Here is a 9,869-nt window from a genome sequence, read left to right on the forward strand (position 1 = left end):
TGCCACTGAACACGGAAGCCATTTTAGAACATGTGCTGGATACTGCTAGTTCCCCAGCTACATGAGGGTGTCAGTGAAAATAGGGATGCTTAGTATCGAACATCTTGTTTTCACAAAACCACCCTGATTCCAGTAGGGGATTTGTGAATACATGCAAACAGAGGACACCTTAGAGGTGTCCTCTGAAAAGCTACCAGCCTCTGGTGTGTTGGCTGACTGTTCTCTGCCAGCCGGCCACCCGAGACAGATTTCTTACATCCCAGGCTGAGGGCCTTTGCTCTCAGGAGTTCAGATACGAAGCCTGCATGGGAAGAGAGTGTTTACACCCACTCCCTCAGGCTGACCTAATGGTTAGCACTCCTAGGCTGGCGAGCCTCAAAGGAGCTCCTGCCTTTGAAATCTTAGTCTAACTCCCTTCACAGGAGAGGAGGATGACCCCCCACCCGCTTTGTTCAGAGTTCTCTGGCACCTGGACAGGTAGGAAATTAGCTAGTCGTGTGGGCGTGCCCACTCACATGCTAGTACCACCCCTAAGGTGGCCTAAACTGATGTGGGTACCACTTTTCAGAGGTGTCCATCTTTGAGTTGGCACATTTAGGAACTCTGGGACAGGGTTATGCCCACATAAGGTGGGTTCATATAGGGGGCGTAGGGACCCCAAGTGTCCGTAGCCCATTGGCTACCACCCTACACTCTAAATTCAGTATTTAGGAGAGCCCTGGCACCAGGAAATCGGATCATGCCGACCTGAAATGCGAAGAAGTATGTGAAGAGTCGCTACCTGCAAGAACTGAAGACCCAGCACCTGACCTGGCACCAACCCTGCCAGCTTACCAGTTGACTTCGACAATTCTGACAAAAACAACTTGTATTGCAGCTGCTGAGTCCCCAAAGCCCAGGAGACCTGCCAGCACTTCACCAGTGTCCAAGACCTCCCAAGAAGTAGCGAACCTGCTTCGCTGCAACCATCAATCAATCAGGGGTTTGAAAAGCGCACTACTCACCTGTTAGGGTCGCAAGGCTCTGGGGGGTGTCCCATAAAGTAACATTGGGCACCCAATGCTGGTTTGCACCCCATCCACTGGTGCTGCCCTAGTGCCGCTGGTGGTGTTCTGCTAGTGCTGTCTTGGACCTAACCACCAACTCACCTTAATTCCTGGAAATTGACCCCGTAAGTCGCTGTTCTGTACCTGAATCCTGCATTGACCTTTCGTCCCATAGGATAGCAATGCAGCTTCAAAAAATTGCACTAAGTATCCACTTTTTGAACTGATCAGAATTTCTATTTAAAAACGTACTTACCTAAACAAACTGCTTCTGGTGCCTAAACATTTATAAAGATATGTGTTATTTTTGTAAATCTTTCTTGAGTTGTCTCATTTCTTGACCAGTGTGTGCATTTTCAGATGTCATGCACTCCTCTAAGATAAGTCTAAGGCTGCTCGACCACACCACCACCTCCTAGAAGAGCACCTTGGGATTGCTAGAGCAAGCCCCTGTCGACTTATAAAGGAACCCCATGGCTTTTTACACAATATATTACATTTTTATATCTATATCTATATCTATACTAATATCATAAAGAGAGAGCCCAAACTTTTGAGGCGGGTAATCTCCGGAACCACAGCACCAATCACAACACCCAATACAGCGTTGGAAAGGGCAGTTGCAGCAGAAGGACATAGGCTATGCAGACGCCCACCATATACTTTTAAAAGGTAAAAGAACCGTGCCAGCAAAGTAGTCCCTTGTGGGCGTGTCTGCGTTGTGCTGTGGGCATGTGCCTGGGGTGTGTGGTGCGTTCCGCCCTTCATGCCATGTCTCATATCGTGTGCTGGGGGAGTGGGCGTGTGCGGGGTGTGGGATTACGGGAAAAAAAGCGAGCGTTGTGCCCAATATTTTATTGTTTTTTCTTATCAGGTTCTGTACATTCCAGCTCCGGGTGTGCTTGCCCCGCGCTCCCAGTGACGTGCACCTGCTTTACTGTATGGAAGTCAGCATGGCGCTATTCCCAAGGGCCGGAAGGAGCGCAAACAGGGGCCATTGTGCAGGAAATATAATCTCGCCTTAACTTCCGGTGACGCCTGAAGCGCACACTGGAGATTTTCCACTTCTGTTGTGCACAGGCCTCGCGCCACGCACATCCGGACACAAGGCCCGCCTCCACGGAAATAGCAAGAAAGGGACTATCCCTCTCCCGGGAATATGTGATGATATTCCGCAAACCAACATCCCGCATACCATCACTCCGCAATTTTTATAACGCGGGACTATTACTCCGCAAAGACATCATTTCTAAAACTTTTACAACGCATATGACTTCATCACGCATGCCATTATAACGCAAATGCATGTGTGGTAAAGTCATATACATTGTAAAAGTACATTATTAAAACATCAAATATATGTTTGTATATATGTGCACATATATATATATATATATATATCAACAACGCCAAACCCCACAATCCTCGGGATTCCTTTTTCGATAAAGAGCACTCAAAGCCAATACAGCGTGGTTTCGCCAAGTTATTTAATAGCAGAAACTTTTTGCATTTAGTCAAGGTTACAAACGCGTTTCGGCGTTGCCACCTTCGTCAGTGTAAACTCGCACTTCTTTGTTTGATAATTTAAATAAAACCATGGTGACAACCTGTCACATGTTCTAAAAGAATAAACATAAAAAACGGCACAAAGCTTGTAATTACATCATTACTTGTGGCGGCCATCTTATAATGGGTTCAGTACTACATTGCATCAATCATTTAGACAACACTTGGTACCATAACGTTATTCATTTAGCATAATCATTTACATAGTTCATGTGGCAATAATAATATATTGACTGATTCAATCATTTATGTATTTGTGTTGATGGTAACTTGTGTTTGGCATTTATATTCTCGGACGCCTGTTATGTCAGTGCCATTAATTCGCAAAGCCCACAACGATCCCGTTAGGGGCTTTGTCGAATAGTTCACGTTTTTGCGGTGTATGGAACAATTATATGTGTCAGATTCAGTACAATCAAGCCCTGAATGGGCCAATTTCATGTTGGTCATGTTGTGTATTTACACAGTAGTCATTTATAATTGTTCCTATACTTTTTGATAGCAGAATATTATTTTGTTTTCAGGAGTAGGGCAGGCAGCATTTTAGTTTTCATCTCCTTTACCTATTAGCTCTCTCAAGGTTACATGTTTTTATGCAGGGGACCAGGATGACAACATCTTAGATATGAGTCCACATCTCTTCTTCGTTGTTCATCCCGCCTGGGGTCTTAGTCTGGAGCTGGATAATGAACCTTGATTCTAAGGTTCTTAACTTTTTTACCCAGTTCCCCCCTCTGTCCGTTCTGACTAATTGGTCCAGTATGAAATAGATCAGTAGACTGCTGTTGCTATTGTGCATTTGTTCAAAATGGCGAGCTACTGGATAGCTTGGATCTTTTGAGGTAATAGCCCTCATATGTTCACGGACCCTAAGCTTGGCTGTGCTCCCTATATACTTTTCCCCACACGGGCATATTAAGCAGTACACAGTGTAGTCAGAATTGCAATTGAGCAGTTTCGATATCTTTGTTTTTGTTGTTTATTTCTCCCTGGAATTTGATATTCTTTAACCTTCTTTGAATTTTTACAGGCCTTGCATTTCATGCATGGGAAGAAACCCAAAACAGTCGATTTTTTCTTTTTTCTGCTCTCATAATGGCTGTCTACTAGGTGGTCCTTAAAGGAGTTTCCCTTTCTGTATGAAATAAGAGGGTAATTGGATAGGGATTTCCCTATTATGGAGTCTGTCTTCAAGATTTTCCGGTTTTTCCTCATGATGTTAAAAATTTCTGGTGACTTCTCTGAATAGTCAGTGATCATTCTGATTTTTGATTCAGCAAGTTTAGGTTTATCTATTAGTAGGTCTTTTCTCCCCACTAAGTTGCTTCTAATCTCAGCTTGATCTAGAATCCCTTTGCAATATCCTCTTTGTACAAATCTCTTTCTGGATTGGTCCTTCGCTTTCTCAAACTCCTGTTTGGTCGAGCAGTTGCCTTTCATCCGCAAGAACTCTCCCAGGGGAATGTTATTAATTACGCTACGGGGGTGATAGCTGTGTGAAAAAAAATAAATATATATATATATATATATATATATATATATATATATATATATATATATATGTATTCCGAACATCCAATTCAACGCCAAGTAGGACGCCAAAGATCAACAGGACACGGACCAGTTAGGTGCATATCATTTATTTATCACAGAGTATGCCACATGGCGTTTCGGATCCTTGGAGCCTTGCTCACATGACCATATATATATATATATATATATATATATATATCCAAGAAATACCCTCCAAAGAAATGAAAGGCGGAGACCTCAAATGGGGAACAAACGGAGCAAGCTTTATTTCAGTCCATCACTTCAGGCGAATGCATTTCGGCTTTGTGTGCCTTCGTCAGCGCCCAGTGGAAGCAAGGAAAGGGGTAAGTCTCCACACCTGTGAATTGTCCTGCTGCTGGTCATAGGGCTTCTCCTCCCAAAGTTGGGCCTGCCTCTTGTAGAGCACACAGTAGGTGCACAAAGTACGAGACCCAGAATGCAGTAATCCAACTCTGCATCTCGAGGAGACGCTGTGATGTGGAATACCGGTGAGCAGGACGGTGTGCGCTGCTTTTTCTTGTCCCCACGTGTTGAAATCAAGCGTCTCCTTCCGTCCCCATTACCGCATAACCTTTTGGCCCAAGTGTCATTTCAGTGGGGGTTGGCAGCTGTGCCGCTAGCCCAGAGCGAGGAGCCATGTCCTCATCACCACTTCTTTCCGACCTGGGCTTCGTGGTGGGTGAAGACAAAGTCAATACCTTGACTGTGAAAGAACGCCGAAGTAGATGCCAGGAGCAGTCTTCGCCTCTTGTACATGCAGAGGCCTCCCAACGCGCATCTGACAAGCGCGGTAAAATGTCCAAGAAATACCCTCCAAAGAAATGAAAGGCGGAGACCTCAAATGGGGAACAAACGGAGCAAGCTTTATTTCAGTCCATCACTTCAGGCGAATGCATTTCGGCTTTGTGTGCCTTCGTCAGCGCCCAGTGGAAGCAAGGAAAGGGGTAAGTCTCCACACCTGTGAATTGTCCTGCTGCTGGTCATATGGCTACTCCTCCCAAAGTTGGCCCGCCTCTTGTAGAGCACACAGTAGGTGCACAAACTACGAGACCCAGAATGCAGAAATCCAACTCTGGGTCTGGAGGTGACGCTGTGATGTGGAATGCCGGTGAGCAGGACGGTGTGCGCTGCTTTTTCTTGTCCCTACGTGTTGAAATCAAGCGTCTCCTTCCGTCCCCATTACCGCATAACCTTTTGGCCCAAGTGTCATTTCAGTGGGGGTTATATACATTTTTTTAATTGAATTAAAACATTTATTCTTTTAAATTGCATTATTCATATTTTTTTATTTATTTTATTTTATTACCCTTTACACTTAAAAACTAATCCCACCCTGCTCCCTTTAAATACCCCTGCACCCCATAATCAAAACCCACCCTTACTCCTAAAATACCCCAACACCCTTAAACACTAACCCATCTTAACCCTATAAATATACCCTGTACCCCAAAACCCAAACCTATCCCTAAACCCTAAAAATACCCCTGTACCCCAAAATCCAAACCTAGCTCTGAACCCTAAAAATACCCCTGTACCTCAAAATCCAAACCTACCCCTGAACTCTAAAAATACCCCTGCACCCCAAAACCCAAACCTAGCCCTGAAACCTAAAAATACCCCTGTGCCCCAAAACCCAAACCTATCCCTAAACCCTAAAATACCCCTGTAACCCAAACCTAGCCCGGAACCCTTAAAATACCCCAAAACCCAAACCTACCACTGAACCCTAAAAATACCCCTGTACCCCAAAGCTCAAACCTAGCCCTGAATCCTAAAAAAAACCCTGTACCCCAAAACCCAAACCTAGCCCTGAACCCTAAAAATATACCCCTATACCCATACTTACCATATCCAAACATTAAAAAAAACATGTTTTTACCATTCATGCATTTACAACGAATTTCGTTGTAAATGTATGCGTGGTAAAAGCATATAAAATGTAATGCCATGCGCTATAATGGCATTGCGGAGTCATGGTACTTTCGTAATGAAAGTATGCGGAGTGATGGTATGCGGAAAGAAAGTTGCAGAATAAATGGTGTTTACCCTCCCCGATAAGTACATTGGTGGCACGGCGGCCCACATCTCCAGCAACATACTCATATTTTTTCACCACCCATTTGAAAAATGCACAGGTCTCTCTCATTGATGGCCAGCACCAACATACACTTTTAGACACACCTCCCGCCACAAGTTCTAGAATTGCGAACTTTAGAGCTGAGGAGCTACGTTCGAATCTCGGCATCAGCTCAACATCCTGTGATTCCAGGCAAATCGCTTTGTCTCCCCGTGCCTACCACAAATGAATGTGTTCTTCTGTAATGTAAACTGTGCTCATGCCATGTTGTCGAGTTCGCGCTATATAATATTGCAAGGAAAAATAAAGTAGGGAAACTCGAGTTTGCACACTACTGAACGCGCACTCTTGAGTGCATCAGCAGTGCACTGTTAATCTGAGCGTTTCACAGGTCTGTCACAGATAAGAAATGCTATCAAAACGAAATCCTACAAAACAATATACTACTGGCCGGCAGCAATTCATACCCGGAAACGTCGGGCGGGCTACTAGTATCCTATAAAGAGACAGCTTCCTACACACTCCACCCCACTACTGACACCGGAAGACAAAGACCAGTCTGAGAACTTTAAGCAAAGAATAACAATCGCTGAAAAAAATGATCTCTGAGCTGAATGTTCAATTACATAACCACTGTCTGCAACTTTAGTAACTATAAAGATGATATAGAAACTTCCAGCAAGTGGCCCAAGGCTTCTCTACCAGAATCTGTGATTTATGTGCCAGTAGCAGCCAAGAAACTTGCTGTGCTTCACAGGTGCGGGTGTTTACCACCAACTCCCTTTGTTAGATTCAGGACCAGAAACCTTAAAACTCCAACGAGGACTGCTAGAAGAGGCTACCTGCACCTTAATTTGAGGGAGAGAGCAGACTGACTGCCGACGGGGGGCATTGCAGGGAAGTGCTTTTGCATTAGGAATGATGTTGAGGGACTGAGAAGGTGCAGAGGCAGGACAAACCCAAACTGCCCTCCGGGATACCAGAGGGTGAGGCCTGGAAGTCCCAGGGTTTCTCCACAGTATGAGCAGAAGTCTCTGCACCCATATCTATAGGATGCAGTAGAACTTGATCCTGTGCCACATCTGCTCAAGCGGGTTAACGTCTATATGGTCGCTAGAAAATCCTGACTGCATCCTGCCATTCCACTGAAGAACCAGCATACTGGATGAGGTTCTGCACCGAGTAGAAAGGTTGTGAATTCTGTTCGATGGCTGTATGTGGTGGGATACACCTATGCCACTTTGAATGTATTTATGTTACTTGAAGTGTTATTCAGGCAGGGATCCCTTAAAGGTAAGTTATCCTCTGGCTATTGTCTTTTCTCCATTTAGATCGCTGTCCTCTGAGGCTAAAATGAAGACCCCTTTGTTACTTATAGAGATGAATGTATGTATTTGCTAAGAAGTTATGAGATGGAGCACAATACAGGAGTCCTCCACTATCCGAGGAGACTTCAACCAACCTGAAATAACGAGGGTGGGTCCTAAGCTTGTTTGGGTGATATGTTTTGATTGGGCCCAAGCAAGAACTCAAGCGACCAGCTCTTCCAGACCAAAAGTAACACAACCAAACCCCCCCATGCAGTAATGGTACCATTACTTTTCACCTGAAGCCGCAGCAGCACAAGTTATGGATCACTACCACATTGGCTTTACAGAGAGGCCATGACCATGACCATGACCATGCTCACTGGGCCATTGATTATTTTCAAGAAAAAAAGCCTAAAAGCACAAATTGAAACTTTTTAACTTCCCAACTTGCCAATTATCTTGTGTCAGTAATTTGAACCAGTCCTGGCTCTTGAGGCACCAAGGTTCAATATTCTGGACCCTGTACTTTACAATGTAAACAAAATGTTGGTGGCTAAAGAGCCAGGCCGGCTTGAAGGAGTTGTGCAAGACAGACGATCATTTTAACTCTATGAGTGTACATTTTATTAAATGGCCCAGCTCTTTTCGAATATTTTCACTACTTGATCAGAAATTAACATAACAACATATGTATTTGTAAAGCGCACGTATCACCCAAGGGTCTCAAGGCGCTGAATAACAGATGGGGGACACACCTACCTTTGCCGCCACCGCCGAGAGTCAGTCTGTATCAGCAGCAGGGAGCAACAGGGAGCTCCAACAGCTACCGCCGCCACCGCCAAGAGTCCCAAGGCACCGGACTCCGCGCCGCCGCTCCGGGAGACTACAAATCCCGGCAGGCAACGCGGCGGCGCGTGCAGAGTGACGCGACTCGCGCCCAGAGAGCGCCAACGAGGAAATAAAGACCGGCAAACCCGGCAGAGCGGGGGGACACACCTACCTTTGCCGCCACCGCCGAGAGTCAGTCTGTATCAGCAGCAGGGAGCAACAGGGAGCTCCAACAGCTACCGCCGCCACCGCCAAGAGTCCCAAGGCACCGGACTCCGCGCCGCCGCTCCGGGAGACTACAAATCCCGGCAGGCAACGCGGCGGCGCGTGCAGAGTGACGCGACTCGCGCCCAGAGAGCGCCAACGAGGAAATAAAGACCGGCAAACCCGGCAGAGCGGGGGGACACACCTACCTTTGCCGCCACCGCCGAGAGTCAGTCTGTATCAGCAGCAGGGAGCAACAGGGAGCTCCAACAGCTACCGCCGCCACCGCCAAGAGTCCCAAGGCACCGGACTCCGCGCCGCCGCTCCGGGAGACTACAAATCCCGGCAGGCAACGCGGCGGCGCGTGCAGAGTGACGCGACTCGCGCCCAGAGAGCGCCAACGAGGAAATAAAGACCGGCAAACCCGGCAGAGCGGGGGGACACACCTACCTTTGCCGCCACCGCCGAGAGTCAGTCTGTATCAGCAGCAGGGAGCAACAGGGAGCTCCAACAGCTACCGCCGCCACCGCCAAGAGTCCCAAGGCACCGGACTCCGCGCCGCCGCTCCGGGAGACTACAAATCCCGGCAGGCAACGCGGCGGCGCGTGCAGAGTGACGCGACTCGCGCCCAGAGAGCGCCAACGAGGAAATAAAGACCGGCAAACCCCGCATCGCGGGACGCCCGGGGCGAAGCCCGGGCAAAGGGCGGGCCCTCTACGGCCCTCATCGGCACAAGTCGGCCAGGCTAGGCCACCCCTCTAATTTCACATCCTTGTGCACCAGGATCTCATATTCGTCAGTGACCACAGCATACAGTTGGTGTTCCAGGCGCTGGTCGTCCACTTTCATTGCGCCAGGCTATCCAGACGGGGGTCGGTAAGCAGGCCATACAGCTTCTATCGAATCGCCCAGGAGCCTGGGTTAGGAAGGGGGCCCACGTGATACGCCACTATACTGACGATTGTGGAAAGGAGCCTGCCGGATACTTGCACAAGTTTGAAGTAAGACTTTTTGTTTTAATTTTCAGGAGCGATATCTTGTTAATTACTTGATCAGTGGGTATAAGACTTTCATACACCTTGAAAAATCATGCGCAAAAAAAATCCACATACGGCACCCGAAATACCAAAGAACACTATGACAAACTATCTTGTCCAAGTGGTCAGCAAAATAAACAGCGAACGCAGGCAATCATTGGGTCTATCTCAATCCCCTATTCTCCCTCCTATGAGCCCACCCACTTCCTCGCAAATCAATGACTCACTGTTGCTAGACTCCAACAAC

This window comes from Lissotriton vulgaris, chromosome 5 (assembly GCF_964263255.1).
Source record: "Lissotriton vulgaris chromosome 5, aLisVul1.2, whole genome shotgun sequence".
Taxonomy (NCBI): Eukaryota; Metazoa; Chordata; class Amphibia; order Caudata; family Salamandridae; genus Lissotriton; species Lissotriton vulgaris.